At 43.2% G+C, this 17,583-nt stretch overlaps 1 protein-coding gene across 3 annotated transcripts in view; it reads left to right on the top strand.

Moving 5' to 3' along the window:
* Positions 1-17,583, top strand: part of LOC149310127 (gap junction gamma-1 protein-like) — a 48,532-nt gene that overhangs the window by 18,755 nt on the left and 12,194 nt on the right. The window contains exon 1 of one of the 3 annotated variants that reach the window (XM_089533758.1): positions 7,733-7,807. The exons of the other annotated variants lie outside the window; for them this stretch is intronic. The gene's annotated coding sequence lies outside the window, so the exon portion shown is untranslated. Of the gene's footprint in view, positions 1-7,732; positions 7,808-17,583 lie in introns of those variants that run through there. 3 annotated transcript variants of the gene reach the window in all.

Below are 17,583 nucleotides of genomic sequence, written 5' to 3'. Positions count from 1 at the left end.
GCCTATGTCTGACATGTTGGACTTCCCTAGGCGGCCATTCCTCATGCTAATGCTAATTAGTATTATTATTATTTTCCAAGGTTTTGCATAGTTTTCCCCCCTCAGTTTAAAAGGGACGGTGCCCTATCAGCCCCAGAGGGACCAAGTTTGAGAGACTCAATTGTAATGTTTTATTTCATTAATTTTTTTGCATTTCCCACCCAGATTTTTATTTTAGGGGAAGGGAGATGGTCTGATTTGGCAAACCAAGTAGGAACAGGAGTGATTATTGAGGGTTATATATATTAATGAGGCAAGGATGTTTTGGGTGGGGAGACATTTATGGGGCTGAAGAATGCGGAGAGTCATTTTGCACAGAAAGGAAAGGAAAAGAGCACATTGTTCTGGCCGCTTGATGGAGGGGAGACCTCTGCAGAGGTCCAGCCAAAATAAATATTTGTAACATGGGCCAAGGCTGTTCAAAGCAGGGGTTGCAGGATATGTCAGCCAGGGCTCCTGTGGGCAAGGAAAGGAATCCTCGACTCATTCAGCAGCTGGAAGGAGGAATGCAGATGTTGGTTGCCGCCCAGCAGAGGACAGAGTTGTGAGCGAATGTTGCTGCTGCTGAGCTCCAAATCAGGGCTTTCTGGTGGTGGCCCCTCAATTTCCATTCTTGATCTTTCCTCCTGCTTTGACTTTGGGTGCAGCTACAGGGCAGAAATAATGCAGTTTGACACCACTTCTAGTGTTGTAGCTCCATCCTATGGAATCCTGGGATCAGTAGTTTTGCAAGGTCTTTCACCTTCTCGGCCCAAGTGTGCTGGTGCCTCACTATACTACAAATACTAGGATCCTGTAGGATGGAGCCACGGTAGGGAAAGTGGTGTCAAAGCACGTTATTTCTACAGTGTAGATGCATCCCTAGCCAGTTTCTTTCTCCCCCCCCCCCGCCCCCCCCCACCGATGTGTCAGGACATAGAAATGCCCTGATGCTGGGATGATGCAGGAGAGGCTTTGAGAAAAGAAGTACAGTGGGCCCTTGGTATCCGCTGGGATTTGGTTCCAGGACCCCCAATGGATACCAAAATCATTGGATGCTCAAGTCCCATTAAATACAATGGCATAGACTAGAAGGCGTTTTCTGCCCCTTCCAGCTCTTAAGATTCTAGGTTTCTGTGAAGTAGTCTAGTGAAATGTATTCAGAAGTCAGGGTATAGGTATATGCATAATGCTTTAGACTGGGCTACACACATGTGTATTTTGTGAATTGCTGCAAATTTTTGCACATTCACATCAGTGTTTAATTGCCTTCACTTTCCTGTGCAAATTTGCATCTGTTCACCTTCTTTCTCCCGAAGGTGCGCAGCCATCTGAATCCATGTGAAAGAGATGGATGGTTACACATGCGATAATGCATATTATACATATAGAGAGCAATGGATGTGCTTACTTACATATGTTCTCAGATGTGCTTTCTGATGACTCCTGGGATCATCAAAGTAAAGCTAGATATAACATTTGTGTTGATCTCACCTTTGGTAAAAGCAACACCATTGTGGCGTACCCATTTGCAAAAGGCCAAGAAGTGAATTTTTTCCAACCGTGGGTGGAAACTTTAGAGAAGGCTTGAAACAGCCATGTTGTTGCTTGTAGGAACGAAGTGATCATTTCCTGCTCTCCTTCCAACATGAGAAGATATGGAACGGTAAGAAGTTTTTTCTCAAACCCGAAATTGACTCATAGTGCGAAGAGCCGAGTTACACCTAGTTCCAGCTATTGAAATGCAGGCAGCCTTTTCTGTCTCACAGGAACTGACCCTTCCATTGTTGCTTGAAGCTGTGATGACATGCAAGCATTATTGCCTATTCACTCTTTCCAATGACTTTTAACTTCTTTATTTTTTCATTTGCTTGATTTTATTTTATTTTGCTGAGACTGGGATTCCAGTGGGATGGGACACTCCGAGGAGGAATCTCACTTTAGCAAAAAGAAATGCAAGCAATGGAGAATGATGAGCTGATGTTTCGTCTCCAGGCAGAGGGCCTATAGAGAGCCGAATATTGTGAATTTACTTGCTGCTTTAGGTGTACATTCAAGGAGATCTTTCATGGTTCTTGAAGATTGTTGTTGTTATTATATTTATTTGTATCCGGCTTTTATCCCAAGATTGGGACCCAAAATGGCTTACAGTCTAAAAACACAGTTCAGTTAAAAAATTACAAAATTGACAATTAAAATGATATTAAACTGTCACAATATTTAAAAGATCATTCATTTAAAAATAGAAAACGATCTGAAAAAGATAAAATCGTTTCAAAAGCCAAGTTAGATGGATTTGAGAGTTATTTCTTTGAAAGTGAAAAGAGTTAAGACTGGTGTATATGTCCTCCGCATTTTCACAGTTTGATTATTTGAGGATTTGATTAATATTTTCTCTCTGGAAATCTCTAGGTCCTCCAGTGTGACTCTGATGTATTCAACATCTGGCAGAGACGTGCTGGAAGACCTAGAGATTCATAGAGAAAACACTTCTCTAGGCATTTGTAACTCCTCCAGCCCAATACTATGGTCAACCCTTGTCTTTCTTGTAGCTGATGCCACAAATATAGTTGTTGTTTGTTATTAACCATTCTCGAATTGATCTCAACGCATGGCGACCCTATGGATGAGATATCTCCAAGAGCCCCTGCCTTCCTCTGCCCTGTTCAGTTCCTGCAGTCAGACCTGTGACCTCTTTTCTGGAGTCCATCCATCTGGCATGCAGTCTTCATCTCTTCCTCCTTCCCTCCACGTTTATTATTATTATTATTATTATTATTATTATTATTATTCAACTTTATTTATAAAGCGCTGTAGGTTTACACAGCGCTGTACATAAAATAAAATAAAATAGACCTGCCAGTGGCATACATTCTAGAAAATGGAATATAATACAAAATTGATCACTATGGCCCTATACAGACCAGCCTGAAAGGCCAGCCTGGGGGGGGGGGGGGAGTCAGGGCATTGCATCCAGATGATGCCCCAGGGTGCATTGATGTCGCGTGCCACTCCACATGGCGTGCGGCATCATGGCACTCCTCCGGCATTGCATCAAAATGACACAGACCTGAAGGAGCGCCATATTGCCGCATGCCGCAGTTACGTGGAACCGCTTTTTGCGCCCTCAAAAGACCTAATCAGGGCTGTGACATGAGGTTGCCATGGCCCTGATCCAACTAGGAAAGGGATGGTGTCCTGCCACCACTTTGTTGGGGGGGGGGGGTCTGTCGAGCCCCAATATCATGCAACAAAAATATACACACAACAGATTAAAATAAATGTCAAATAAACTATGCAAATAATCCTATAATCCTAGGGTTGGAAGAGACCCAAATGTCGACCCATTCTGCCATGCCTTTCCTAGCATCATTGTCTTTTCCACTGAGTCCTTCCTTCTCATGACCTGTCGAAAGTACGACAGCCTCAGTTTGGTCATCTTGGCTTCCAGGGAGGTTTCCAGCTTGATCTGCTCTAGGGTCCATTTATTTTTCCTTTTGGCTCTCCATGGGATCCACAGCACTCCTCCCCAGCACCACATCTCAAATCAATGGATTTTCTTCCTATCATCTTTCGCAACTGTCCAGCTCTCACATCCATACATGGTAATAGGAAATACAATGGCCTGAACGATTCCAACTTTGGTGCTCAATTGTATATCTTTATTCCTTAGATTCTTGTCTAGATCTTTCATAGCTGTCCTCCCTGTTCTTAGTCTTCTTATGATCTTTGACTGCAGTCCCCACTCTGATCAATGTTTTATCCCAGGAATAAGACTTCTTTTACTATTTCTGTTTCGTCATTTTCTAGATGGGATTTGTGTAAGTTCTCCGTGGTCGTTATTTTCCTTTTCCTTACGTTCAGCAGTAAGCTTGCTTTGCACTTTCTTCCTTGATCTTTTTTAGTAGTTGCTCTAGATCTGTGATGTTTTCTGTTAGTAGTATTGTGTCACAAATATAGTATCTTTGGAATAAGCATAGGGACTGCCTTACCCACATCAGAGGAGATGCTGAAAGACACGCTTTGGTCATGCTCCAAGGCTTTTTTTGTATGAAGCAACACATTTTTAAAAATAAATACATTTAGAATCACTGCTAGTGGTATCTTTCATAAGATCAAATGTCAAAATAGGCTCCAGGCTTCTGAGATACAGAGAGCTTTCTGTGCTAGGGATTTGATCTTACTTTCAAAGCCAGATGTTTTATGAGCTTGGAAAAGTTACTTCTCTGAACTGTGGCTCCCAAAGTCCTCCCCAAAAGCCAGGACGATGGAGGATTCCTGCGACTGTACTCAAAAAAAGTAAAATTCACAAGCTATGGATAGAGGTTAGGGTTGCTAGGTTTTCAAATTTCCCCGTTTGGCTGGATGAAACCGAGTCATTTTGAATTGATTCTTTTGTGATTGAGAAGCACAAGTGGATTATTTTGGAGGGGGAAAATGCGACTGGGGCAAATGTAGCGGGAACCATGCTCTGCTGTCGAATTGATCCATCGATTCGGATCACACACCGATTTATCTGTAATGGGAATGGGACCAGAGTGGAATACATTTGGAAGAGTTATGTTTTTTCGGTTGGGTGGGGGTGGCAACAGAACACAGGAAACTGGGCATGACTTCCTCTAGGCACCATGATGGCCTTCCTTCCCTCTTTCATTCATTGAAGCTCATTCATGAAAAACACATATAATTAAGGAAGGGAAAGCCAGCTTTGAAGTGGGTGCAGATTTTCTCAAGCCAATGACTGAATTAAGTAGGATTTTTTGCTCTTTTAAAGTCTTTGTTTTTACAGCTGCTCCACCTCCCTTGCTCCTTCATTTATTTCTTTTCCTAGGAATTCATTCTTGTTCCCTATAACAGCTTATTTCAATGTATGCACCCATGTTTCCATATTGGGAATAAATGCACATGCTCCAGAATCCAGTTTTGGGAAGGAAGACGGTAAAATTTATTTGAGGCATGAACAGCATCCACATAAAAGAAAGGTTTTATAATGATCTGTCTGTATCACTTCAAGCTGCAGGTGAAGGATAGCATTATCTGAATACTTATCCCTATAAATCACAGGATTCTGTATGAAATTGTCACAGCATTGAAAGTGGTGTCAAACTGCTTTGTTTCTGCAGTGTGGATACACTTTAAGCAGTGATTGTGATTGTGAATATGATATGGTTACCTAGATTTACTCATCCATAACTATAGTTTTTTGTGGGTTTTTTGGGCTATGTGGCCATGTTCCAGAAAAGTTTCTTCCTGACGTTTCACCAGCATCCGTGGCTGGCATCTTCAGAGAATGTTTGCCTGGAAAGGACTTGGCTATATATATTGAGTGACCTGGAAAGGTAGGAGTGATTTGCATGTATATTGTTTGTTGCTAATGACAGTCCTCAGGGTGTAAACCATTTGCAGGTTACAAACTGACGAAGAAAATCCAGCAAATGCTTCGCTCAGCCAAGGACCAGAGAGACCCTCTCACAGCCGCAGGAAGAGTTTAGCGCATGCCATGCAGCTGCGGGCAAGTCTCCATAGGGACCACCAAGCGCAGTGTGCAAATAAGAATCAAGGAACACGAGAGACACTGCAGACTGGGCCAACCAGAAAAATCAGCAGTGGCAGAACATGCCACAAACCATCCTGGGCATAAAATACTGTTTGAAAACACTGAAGTTCTGGACTATGTCAACAACTACCATGTCAAGATGCATAGGGAAGCCATTGAAATCCACAAACACCTGGACAATTTCTGTCAGAAATCCTCTTCATTCATTTATTCATTCGGGGTTCTGTCATGATGAGGTAAAGAGTTTAGATTAAGTCATTTAAGTTAGTAATTGGTTACATGCACATTGATGATATGTACATACAGCCTTTACTTTGTTGTATGATGTGTTGTTTGTTTGTTTTGTTTTTTTAATTTATATACCGCTATTCCAAAGATCATAGCGGTGAACAGCAAGTAAGCTAATTAGCAAGTAAGCTAATTTGCCCCCAACAGTCTGGGTACTCATTTTAGCTCCCTCCTCGGAAGGATGCAAGCCTGAGTCGAGTTTGGGCCCTTTTGCTGGTCTTGAACTCGCAACCTTGTGGTTTTGAGTGAATGGCTGCAGTACAGGCATTTAACCACTGCACCACCAGGGCTCCATTGGAAGGTTTGAAGGCGGCATCTTAGGAGTGGCAGACTGTTTAAAGCTGCTGATCATATCTAGTAGTGAACATATATATATATGTACATACATATATATATATATATCTTCTCATATATAATATAAATCTTAGGATGTGTTAGCAATATATGTAGGTATTAAATAAAGCTATGTATCTGTAGGACTCAATTGGAAAAGCCTTATGGGAAATGCCCATCTGCGGCCATGATCTGTAATCGGATGTGTCACATAAGCAGAACACAGGCTAGCAGGGCAAAGAATCCTTCACACCCTGAGAAAGATTTATGACTGGGAGAGGTTCCACAGATACAAGTCATCAATTAAGGCATCAGTAGCTTTCCCAAGGCAGAGGATGTCTGGAGACCAAATGATGCCTGCATTTGGGTTGCTTTGATGTAGGGCTTCAACCTCCGCTGAGGGGGGGGGGGCGGGTGAAGGGGAAAAAGGGTGGGGGTCAGTGGTTGGTTTAAATGAAGGCTTCCCCTTTGAGTGCCTCAGATTCTGCAAAGACGTGGTCCAGGGTGCTTCTACCTTATTCTTTATAATAAACTTCTTGTTTTACATTAAGTTGTTGTGGATTTTTGGTCAGAGCAATCCCAAGTCTCAGTTCAACAGGAGAGAGGAAACCCTTAAAGTAAACAAGGTTTGGCTACCAGTCCTGAAAGATAGTAAGATAAAGTCTCAGCAAATGCAAATGAGAAATCTCCCAGGGTCAGGGGTTTCCCAGCAGACAATGAGCACGAATCAAGCAGACATTAGTCCTCTTGTACAGACCCTCACACCCTGAGGATTGCCATTAGCAACCAACAATACACATGCAAATCACTCCTGCCTTTCCAGGTCACACAATATATATAGCCAAGTCCTTTCCAGGCAAGCGTTCTCTGAAGATGCCAGCCACAGATGCTGGTGAAACGTCAGGAAGAAACTTTTCTAGAACATGTCCACAGAGCCCAAAACCCCCACAAAAAACAACGGATGCTGGCCATGAAAGCCTTCGGCTTCACAATCCCATTTTGTGTTCACACTTCAGATGCAAAAATCTTTTTAAGTGTTCACTGTCTGGCACATTTGTTATTGCTGTGTGCCTTCAAGTTGTTTTTAACTTAAAAAGGCAAATCCATTGTGGGGCTTTCTTGGCAAGATTTGTTCAGAGGAGGCTTGCCATTGCCTTCACCTGAGGCTGAGAGAGTGCAGCTTGCCCAAGGCCAGCCAGTGGGTTTTACGGCTGAGCTGGAAATCGAACCCTGGTCTTTGGAGGCAAAGTCCCAACGCTCAAACCACTACATTGCACTGGTTTTCATGCCCCCCTTTTAATCCCATTTCTTTCCTTACTACTTGTATAATCTGTAGCCTGCACACCTGGGGGTTGCCCTCTCTGCCCTGCCCACATTTTAAGTGGCCAACCCTAAATTTCTGCCCGTGTCGTGATGAAGGGGGGCATCATCGATACCTATATAAACACCTCCAGGAAGCCTGCTTTGCCTCACTTTCTCCAGCATCCTGCTGTCTCTCTGCCTGGCTGTCCAGCTGTGAACAGATGTGCTGAAGAGCAGAACAGACACACAGTCCTTCTGGTTTGGCCACTCTGTCCAAAACTGTTAAACCCATCCACTTGGAGGAGAAAGGTAACTCCGCTTGCAAGGTGCCTACAGAAAAGCAGGGCTTCTTTGGGGGAAGACTGCATCAGACAGGGAAACAAAGGCAAGCTTTCGGAAAACCCAAGCCTTATTTTTAGTATACCAGCTTAGTATGTAAGCCTGTTTGTTGCAGTAGTAGCAATAACTGTTTCCCTCTCATGTTTTCCCTGAAGTTTGTGCATTAGGGACGTTTGAACATTTTCTTTTTCCCAGTTTAGGGTACAAGCCTATGTAATGTAACAGTAACAACAAAGCTGGATAATATGACATTCACCATTATTATTATTATTATTATTATTATTATTATTATATCTTGCCTTACTCTCAATACTGGGACTCTGACATTTGTGTACTGAGGGCATTTTGAATGTTTTTGAAAACCGACCAGTTTTCTACACCAAGTTGAGGGTACAAACCCAGAAGAAGCAGCAGCAGCTGCAGGAGTAGGCTTACTAATTGTTGTTATTATTGTTAGTAGTAATAGTATTACTGGTGTTATTATTTCTATTCACGTTTTTTGAAGTACAGATAATGGAGGCATTTTATAAAGTTATTTTGTTCCTTTAAGGTTTTGAGTCGCCCCCTTTTCGTTTTGAAGGGGAAAAACTAGATGACGTGTCTGTCCTCAGCTTGTGCAATGTATATTTAAAATGTGCAAACTGCCTATTTTAATATATTTACATACATGATGGGTAAGTTACGGATATTTGTAAGATGTGCATTTTTATTCAGGTGTGAGTGTGAGAGAGCATGTGTGTGTAACTTACTTTACAAATACAAAAGTGTTTTCCTTGATTGCATTGACAAGTTGGAACACTTAACCTTCCTTGTTAGGGAGCTCTGGTGCCCCAGAAAACTACAAATCCCTCCAAATTAAAAATGTAGAGGCGGGTGAGAGAGATAATCAAAGGTCTGGAGACCTAAATCCATATGAAAAACAGTTTAGGGGACTGGATATGTTTAGCTTGGAGAAGAGAAGAGTCAGGCTGCTGCCACAAGGCAGAAATGAAGGAGTCTGACACCATATTCACTTCCATGGCTTGTTGCTATCAACTTTTTGGGATTTGTAGTTAGCCCCAGAGCTCCCCAACAGGGAGGGCTAAATATCTCACCAAACTACAAGTCCCAGAATTGGATAGCATTGAACCATGGCAGTTGAAGTGGTGTCAAACTGGATTGTTTCTGCAGTGTGGATACACCCCGAGAGGTGGCAGGATAGTATGTGAAGGGATGCCATATAGAAGGAGCCAGCTTGTTTTCTGCTGCTCCAGAGATGATAATGAAAATCAATTAATTCAAATGACTAAAAGAGAGATTCCAACCTTAGAAAGAGTGTTTGATAGTGGAATAGACTGCCTCAGAGGTTGGTGGAGTCTTCTTCTTTAGAGGTCTTTAAACAGAGGTTGGGTGGGCATCTTTCAGGAGTGTTTCAGTTGTGTATTCGTATGTATATGGGAAGGAATTGGACCAGGTGGGCATTGCAACCTCTTCCAGTGCCAATATTCTGTAATCCTATGATGTGATTTTGATAAATGCAGAGACTTTTCTAGATAAGCAGAGAACTTGCACACTTAGGGTTGCCATAAATCAGGACCTCCAAACCGGGACAAATGTAGGACAACATTTTCAAATGTAGGACACTTTTTTAAAATGGAGGACGTGTGAAAAAATTTGATGATTTTTTAAAAAATGTTAATATAAATGCATGTTTCTTAGGCATAATCAAAATGGAGGACATTTGGGCATTATTTCTAGACAGATGGCAGAAATGGACTTCCCTTTCTGGCAAAACACCCCCAACCTCCATTCCAAAACACACACAACAGCACATTTGGGCGTTGAACATGGCTTTACTGAACATTGCCTCTTGCATCAGAGGCTTATTCCATAACCAAACCCCTTGGGTTAAACACTTAGCATGGTTTAACATGGCTATGCATCTTGAACATGTCAAGGTGGTTTCACCATTCTTGCACCAAGTGTACTTATCAGAAGTGTGTGTCAAGGGACTTTGGTTTTTCTTCACTGCGCATGAGTTTGTAAAAATCACAGCAATTTACATTGGCCTTGCCTCAGAACCAAAAACACACAGAAAAGGCACTTTGGAAGGTGACACTCTCTCGGCTTCTGAAACAGTGCCTGCATGCCTCTCAAGCTGACTCTCATCATCATCATCATCATCATCATCATCATCATCACACTATCATTGTCAAAACAAGGGAGACTTGTTAGCATTAAAAGCACCCCCCCCAAAAAAAACCCACCTTGAGGCCTCTGGCCACTCACTCACCACCTCCCCCTCCCCCCTCCCCCTCCCCCATTCGCCACGCGGCCTAGAACGGAGGGGGTGGAGGAGGAGGAGGTGGGTGGCGTGGGCACGCGCAAGGCAGGGAGGGTGGCGCAGCCGCGCACAGGAGGCGCACCGCCTCCACCTTCGCCTCCTCCACGCGGCCTGGCACGGAGGGGGCAGAGGAGGAGGAGGTGGGCGGGCGCGTGGGTAGGCGGGGGAAGGTGGCACGGATACGCGCAAGGCAGGGAGGGTGGCGCGCCTGCGCGCAGGAGGCACTGCCTCAACCTTCGCCTCCTCCATGCGGCCGCGCGGCCTGGGGGAGAGGGGGAGGAGGAGGAGGTGGGTGGCGCGCCCGTGCGGGGAGGCACTGCCTCCACCTTCGCCTCCTCCGCCCCAGGCCTCGCTGCCCTCCTCTTCCTCCCCACCTCTCCAAGGAGGAGGAGGGCAGCGAGGCCCCACGGGCCGCGGCCACCTGGCTGCAACCGGGGTGATCCCGGTTTTTGGTGGCACCCAGGATGGGAGGGGCCCGGGGCCGCCAAAACCGGGAAATTCCCAGTTGCAGCCGGGTTATGGCAACCCTATGCGCACTGAAAAATTAGTCTGCAGGTCACCATAAGTTAACAGGTGACTTGAAGGCATACACACACACATTGCAGGTAAAGGCAAATGCAGGGATTTTGAATGTAGAGGGGATACATATAGACCACTCCCAAAACATTTAGCCATTCATTTATTTATCTGTACTGAAACATTCATATAGATGATGTCTAGCAAAGTGTGCAACACAGAGAAGTCTCTGCTCCCATGGAGCTTACAGTTTATAGCAGGCAGTGAAAAAAAAAATCAAAGGAGGAGAATTTAGGTAGATTTATAAATGCCAAGACTATATCTGGCGGGTGAAAATTAACATAATATTTACAGCATTTTTTAAAAAGCTTGCATTGATTGCAATGGCATTTAAATAGTCTGGGGAGGGGGAAATCATGGATCTTTCTGTTTTACCTGTGACCTTTCTGCTGATATTGTTTGCAAAGTAGTTAGCAGTGAAACTGAGTTTTACGTATTTTTAAAAAAACCCATTGGTCATGAAAAATAAAGGAAGGGGAGAAATGCAATGATATGCACAGTTCAGTTCACAATACATAACTTGAAACTAACATGCTATGTTGATTATTGATCATCCCCAGTGCAATATATCGTATTTCTCAAGATATGGGTGTTCATCATTTTTTGGGCGACATGAGCAAATATAGTAACCAAATGTTTTGAAAATGCCATGGCTCTCAGTGATTCCTCTTTCCATTAGATATGGAGTCCTTTCCATTGCTGGAGAAGTCAGACCTGGTCTCATTATCCCTGCTTTAAATAATTCCCAGATTGGATTGCTGTAATATGTTTAACATGGGGCTGTCCTTGAATGCAGTCCAGAAGCTTCAGCTGATACAAAAATTATTGATTTATTCATTTATTCATGTCCTTTGTATGCCATCTTTCTCCCAGTAGGGACCCAAAGCGGCTCACATATAAAAACCTTTAAAAATCCCAGTAAAATTTAAAGCAGTTAAAATCATCTATGCGCAATATAAAATCACATAACAATATTGAAAAGTTTAAAAGCATAACTCAAACCCACCAGCTCCATAAAAACCACCTTGATATGAATTATTCTGTGGCTGCTAAAATTTTGTCTGGGACCAGAGTACGCTAGTCCTTGTCACCTTCATTGGTTGTCAGACTGTTTTAGATAGATTCAATCTGCCTTTGACTGTTAAAGTCTTAACAAAGTAGGGTAGAGGATACTGACACTCCCAGAACCCACTAACCAACATATCCAATGGTGGCTAGAGATTTAGGGAGGGGTGTGTGTGTGTGTGTGTGTGTGTGTGTGTGTGTGTGTGTATATATCTCACAAACATTTTGAGTTCTGAGTGTTTTAGGAGTTTCTACACAGTATATACTTTTCCCTGGGAGGTTTTACCCTAAACTTGGGGCGATCCCCTTGGAATGAGAGGGAGAGCAAGAAAACTTTTGATGTATCCATCGTCAGGACATAAGGCGTGGCAAATAGACCACCTTCACCTTAATGGGTTGCACACAAAGCAGGGAGAAAGTTCCAGTTTTGGACTACAACTCCCCAAATCCCTTTGCCATACTAACCTGGGGAACTGTAGGATTTGTAGTTCCACCAACTATAACTCCACCAGCTGCTCAGGCCTGCCATAATGGATTATCTCTTGGGTGTAGAAGGTGGTCTGCTTGCCCCCTCCCAAATAATGCCAGATGTTAGGGATCTTTCTTGATTATGCAAGCCACAGGTGCTTTGGAGAGCCCACCTGTTCCTCGGGGCTTCCTCCCCTTTGTGTGAAAAGGCTGGAAACTGTGCCCTAGGGCACCCATTGCAACACCTGGCCAGAAGTGCTTGTTTTACTGTGTCTGCAGGCAGGCAAAAGGCCAGGGACCAGAAGGAGCATCCTTCCTCTCTGAAATCCTACCTTCTGAATGCACCGGCTTCCATTTCCCGCTGGAGATTTTCCATTGTTTCGTTCTTTCAATTTTTCTGCTTCCTTCTTTTTTCCCAGGGATTGTCTAGCTTCCTGCTCCAACCCCTGACCCTTTGCTTTAGCACACAGGTGCCGAAGACCCCCTTCTCCTGGGGGCAGTTTTTAAACAATGCCAAATTGGCTCCCCTCTTTTCCCATGGACCTTTCTTTCTCTCTCTCTTTCCTTTCCTGCCTTTCTCACTATTAAAACTCATCTCCCCTTTGAACTCTAAATGGAGCTCTTTTTGCATGCTTGGTGGAAAGGATCAGTGACAACAGAAGTATAGTGTCTAGATCAAGGGAAGTCATAATGCCAAGCAGAAAATAAATTTGCTCCATCCTCAATGTGCCACCCTTTCAGATACTTAAACGGGGCTCTCATATCAACTCTTAACCTTCTCGACTCCAGCATAAACATCCCTAAGTCTCTCCTCATAGGACATGATTTCTAGACTCTTCACCATTTTGTTGGCCCTCCTTTGGACAAGCTCCAGCTTCTCAACATTCTTCTTGAATTGTGGTGCCCACAACTGGACACAGTCTTCCAGGTGAGGCCTAACTGAGGAAGAATAGAGTGAAACTATTACTTCCCTTACTTCTACAGATGCAGCCTAGAATTGCATTGGCTTTTTAAACTGCTGCACCACAGTGTTGACTCATGTTCAACATGTGGTCTGCTAGGAAGCCTAGATCCCTTACATACATAGTGTTGTTAAGCCAGGTATCCCTCATCCTATATCTGTGCATTTCACCTTTTCTGCCTCAGTGCCTTATGTTTATGGATGATGAAGCTGTAGATGCCATAATTGTGTAATTCCCAAAAAACATGTGCTAAAATATATCTGTCCATATACATACATATATATATATATATATATATATATATATATATATTTAACCTTTATTTATATATTTTCCCCCCTTCCTTTAATATTTCTGCTTTTTTAAAAAAATAACTGCCTCAGGAAAAGGAAGAATGGGAAAGTGGGAAGGGGAGGAAGGAACGCGGCTTCCCCTTTGAGACTGACTGGTTTCTATCTGGCTTTGAGACTAACAGGAAAGGGAAGCAAATGGAAAAAGGAACTAATTACTTGACGAGGTCTTTATGAGAGGCCTGCTGACATTTTATTCTGCCTGTGCTGTTTTTGGAGAAGGAACAGACAAAAAAAGCAGGGAGGGGAAACTTCTGAAGGGTGCGCTGGCCACCCGCCTTTTGGTGTCCTTATTTTTCTTTGCTAGTCGGTGTGGAAGAACAAGACTGTGGGCTAGAAAGCGCTTCTCTCTATTTCTGGAAGGAAATTTTTGGATGGTAAGCCCTGCAAAGGAGAATAAGGCATTACACTGAGTTCCAAAGAGTCACCTGAATCTTTGCTGGCTAAATAATGTGTCCTTACTTCGATCCCAGGACTCGTCTACACATAAGTGTATTAGGTGAATTGCTGTGGATTTTCACACATTTGCAACCATATGTTGAATTGTCTTCCCTTTTCTGTGCACGTTTTGCACCTATTCTCCCTCCCTCTGCCAAAAGTGTCCAGCCTTCCAAATCCATGCAAAGCAAACAGCTGGCCATATGCTCAATAATGTGGATCCTTGCGGATACTCCACTAAAACTGCAAACACTTTTTTCCTGGAGTTTAAGCAGGCGCAAACCCCTGCAAATTGCATATGGCCAGATGGTATTCTAATCGACTAGAATGAGGAGTATTTAGACAAGCTCCCAGTCCTGTTGGGAGACATGGTCTTCCAATGCAAAACCTCCCACTTCTTTTCAATGTCTTGGGGCTTTAAGGTGGTTTTTAAGAAAACCTCATTTACTCCCACTGTTTTTTTGGGAAGAGCCTGGTTTTAAAAATGGGCGGTTTGTCCCCAAATTGGGACCACAGTGGAATCAATAATCCTGTATTTTCTTCTTAGCCTGAAACTGGACCCACTGTTATGTAGATCGGCAATGACGAAACCTTTTTTTTTTTTTTACTGGGGCTGGGGCTTTCTTTTTTTGCATAATATCTCAGGAGGGATAAGGGGAGATTCCAGTTGCAGGTGAAGGCATGGCCAGGGGCAAAATTGTTGAGCCCAAAGCAAGGAAGGTGGACCCAGAGGAAACCATTTGTATTAACTTGGCCATTTTCTTCATCCAGTGTAAAAAGCAGGGCTCGGTTCCATTATGCAACAGCTACGCTGTCGACATTGCATCAGATGAACATGTACCCGGGAACATTGCCCCAGAGGTATCCTTCAACAGCGTATCTCATTTCTACAGTCCCCCCATCTTGTGGCATTGGTGGCCACCCCCCAGCCTCATAAAAGAACCCGGTTGGAAAAATGAACTGAGAAGCTTATTCTTTTCCCAGTTTTGATGATGAGTTCCAAAAGACCTAGTCTTTGTAGTTTTCCTCCCAAGAGGCCACAAGGAATCAAAAGAAACTCAGCAGAGTTGTGTAAGAAAGCACCATTCCCAGCTCCCAGCTCATGTCATACCAGTGATTGCCAAGCTTTGGCCCTCCAAGTGTTTTGGACTTCAACTCCCAGAAGCCCTAAGCAGCTTGGTTAGCAGTCAGGAATTGTGGGGGCTGAAGTCCAAAACATCTGGAGGACCAAAGTTTGGGAATCACTGTGCTATACAAATGCAGGGGTAGCTTTGTTAACCTTGAGAGAAATTCCACGCTTTGGATTTCTATGTGAGGCAGCCTTGTGTGCAATTAATAATTCCAAGTGTCAGGGGCTCAGTTTCATGGAACATTTTTTAAAACCAGAAAATGTCTTGGGAGAATAAGCAGGGCCTCATCATAGGACTGATCCCTGCTTGTGCAGAAAACCTCACCCTCAAACAAACAGGGCATAGTGAGCTGGAGGACACTTCATAAGAGAGTTCTTTGTACTTGGCTTGAGAACAAAAGAGTCATATGAGCTGATAGGAGCTTCCACCAAGAATTGGCAGATCCCTTGAAGCTCACAATCTTTAACTTAAGGGATGGGATCTAGGGGTCCATAGATGACACCTCAAAGGTCATGCATGGACTGGCTGATGATATGATGCCTATCCTTTACTCCAAGTCTCAAGACATTGCAAGATACTTTCAAGTCTCAAGTTGAGTCTCAAGTCTTGGAGCCTACTTTAACAGGGGAAAAAGGTGATGATGGCAGGGCAGTCTGGAGTTTTATTAACTAGAAAATCCAGAAGTTGTGCACAAAGTTAGCTAAAAAAAATCTTGGAGGGGAACAGCAAATAGATTAGGCAATGGGTCTGAGGCGGAAGGAACCTTCTAAAACTTTTCAGAATGCAGTTTGACACCACTTTAAGTGCTGTAGCTTCATCCTATGGACTGCTAGGTTTTTGTGAGGCACCAGCCTCTTTGGCAGAGAAGGCTAAAGACTTTGTAAAGCTACAGATCCCAGGTATCCATAGGATGGAGCTACAGCAGATTGTCAAACTGCATTATTTCTAAAGGGAGGATCCTCAGAAGTCACACAATGAAACACTGAGCAGCGCTAGACTTAAATGCTGGAGTTTATCACACGAGAGGCATCTAGTGCAGAAATGGGATCTAAAATGGAATTTTAAACCCCAAACTAACCTAAGAAGACATGCAAAATCACAATTAATTTTCAGACACCTGACATTAAACCGGCTAGAAAGTTGACAAAACACTATTCTTTTTACTTCTGGATTTTCCGGAAGTAAAAAGGATCACATTTTGTCTACTTTCTGGCCGGGTTAATGTTGCGTCAACGCACCTTAACTGCGACATCGTCTGAAAATTAATCACGCTTTTACATGTCTTTTCTACTTTCTGTCCCAGCTAATGTTGGGTTAACCCGGACATCACATGATCATAAATCCGCTTTTGCATGGTTTTTCCAGTTTAAATCCCGTTTTTGCACAGGATCCCTCTCATGTGATAAACTCTGCTGTTGCTTTTAAAACTTTAAAAGTTGTTTTAAAGTCCCTTTTCTGATGCACTCCTCCAGCTCACCAGAATAGGGGCTTTAAAACAACTTTTAAAGTTTTAAAAGCAACAGTGTTTATTTAAGTCTAGCACTCCTCAGTGTTTCATTTTGTGACTTCTGAGGATTTGAAGCTAACTTTGTGTGTATGTTACTGGAGTTGTATTGCAGCCAGATGCCAGTTCTGTAAAATGAAACTGTAGCTGGTACTAGGAAGAGAGAGATTCAACATGACCAGTGCTGGCAGTTATAATAACCTAGCGAGGATCTAAGTGTTTTTCCCCCTCCTCATTCTTAGAGCTGTTGACTTTCTGGGTGAAGACTTCTTATCTAAACTAACCCTCCAGTGTTTTTCTGCTAAGGCTTCCCAGTTTATCTTTGCAACACATAGTTAGCTGCCTGCTAGACCAAACATTTGTGTTGTCTTTATGGCCTCTCTGCTATTTTGGATCAAATATACAAATATTTCAAAGTGTCAGAGAGGTTTTTGTTTTGAAGTCCAGTTTTTCTCCCACTTCTGTGCATATAGATGGTTTGTATTTTAGCAAAGCTTCCCCCCAAGCCCCAAACCTTTCTCATTTTCACTGCAGGGCCTTTAATGTGAGAACGGTTGTTATGCCTTTATATTCTGATACCAATATACTTGCCCCTCCGCATTCGCTATGGTAAGGAGCACAGGACCCCCATGAATGTGGAAAAACTGCAAATAACAAAAAACACTATGATTTTAACCAAGGCAACACCTCTCTAGGAATCTTTAGGTCCCCCAGTGCTACTCTGTGGTCAACATCTGCCAGACATTGACCATACAATTGCACCAGAGGAGCTACAAATGCCTAGCGGAGTGTTCTCTCTAGGAATCTCTAGGTCTTTCATTGCAATCTTTGGTTAAAGTTGACCATTGAGTTGCTCTGGAGGACCTAGATATTCCTAGGAAGAACATATTAATAAAATCCATGAATAATCAAATCCGCAAAAGTCAAATC

This window comes from Sceloporus occidentalis, unplaced genomic scaffold, assembly GCF_023333645.1.
Source record: "Sceloporus occidentalis isolate IW3139 unplaced genomic scaffold, rSceOcc1.0.p SCAF_7, whole genome shotgun sequence".
In the NCBI taxonomy this organism is placed as follows: Eukaryota; Metazoa; Chordata; class Lepidosauria; order Squamata; family Phrynosomatidae; genus Sceloporus; species Sceloporus occidentalis.
The sequence above is the reverse complement of the archived record's forward strand: the minus strand, read 5'-3'. Positions and strand labels throughout refer to the sequence as shown.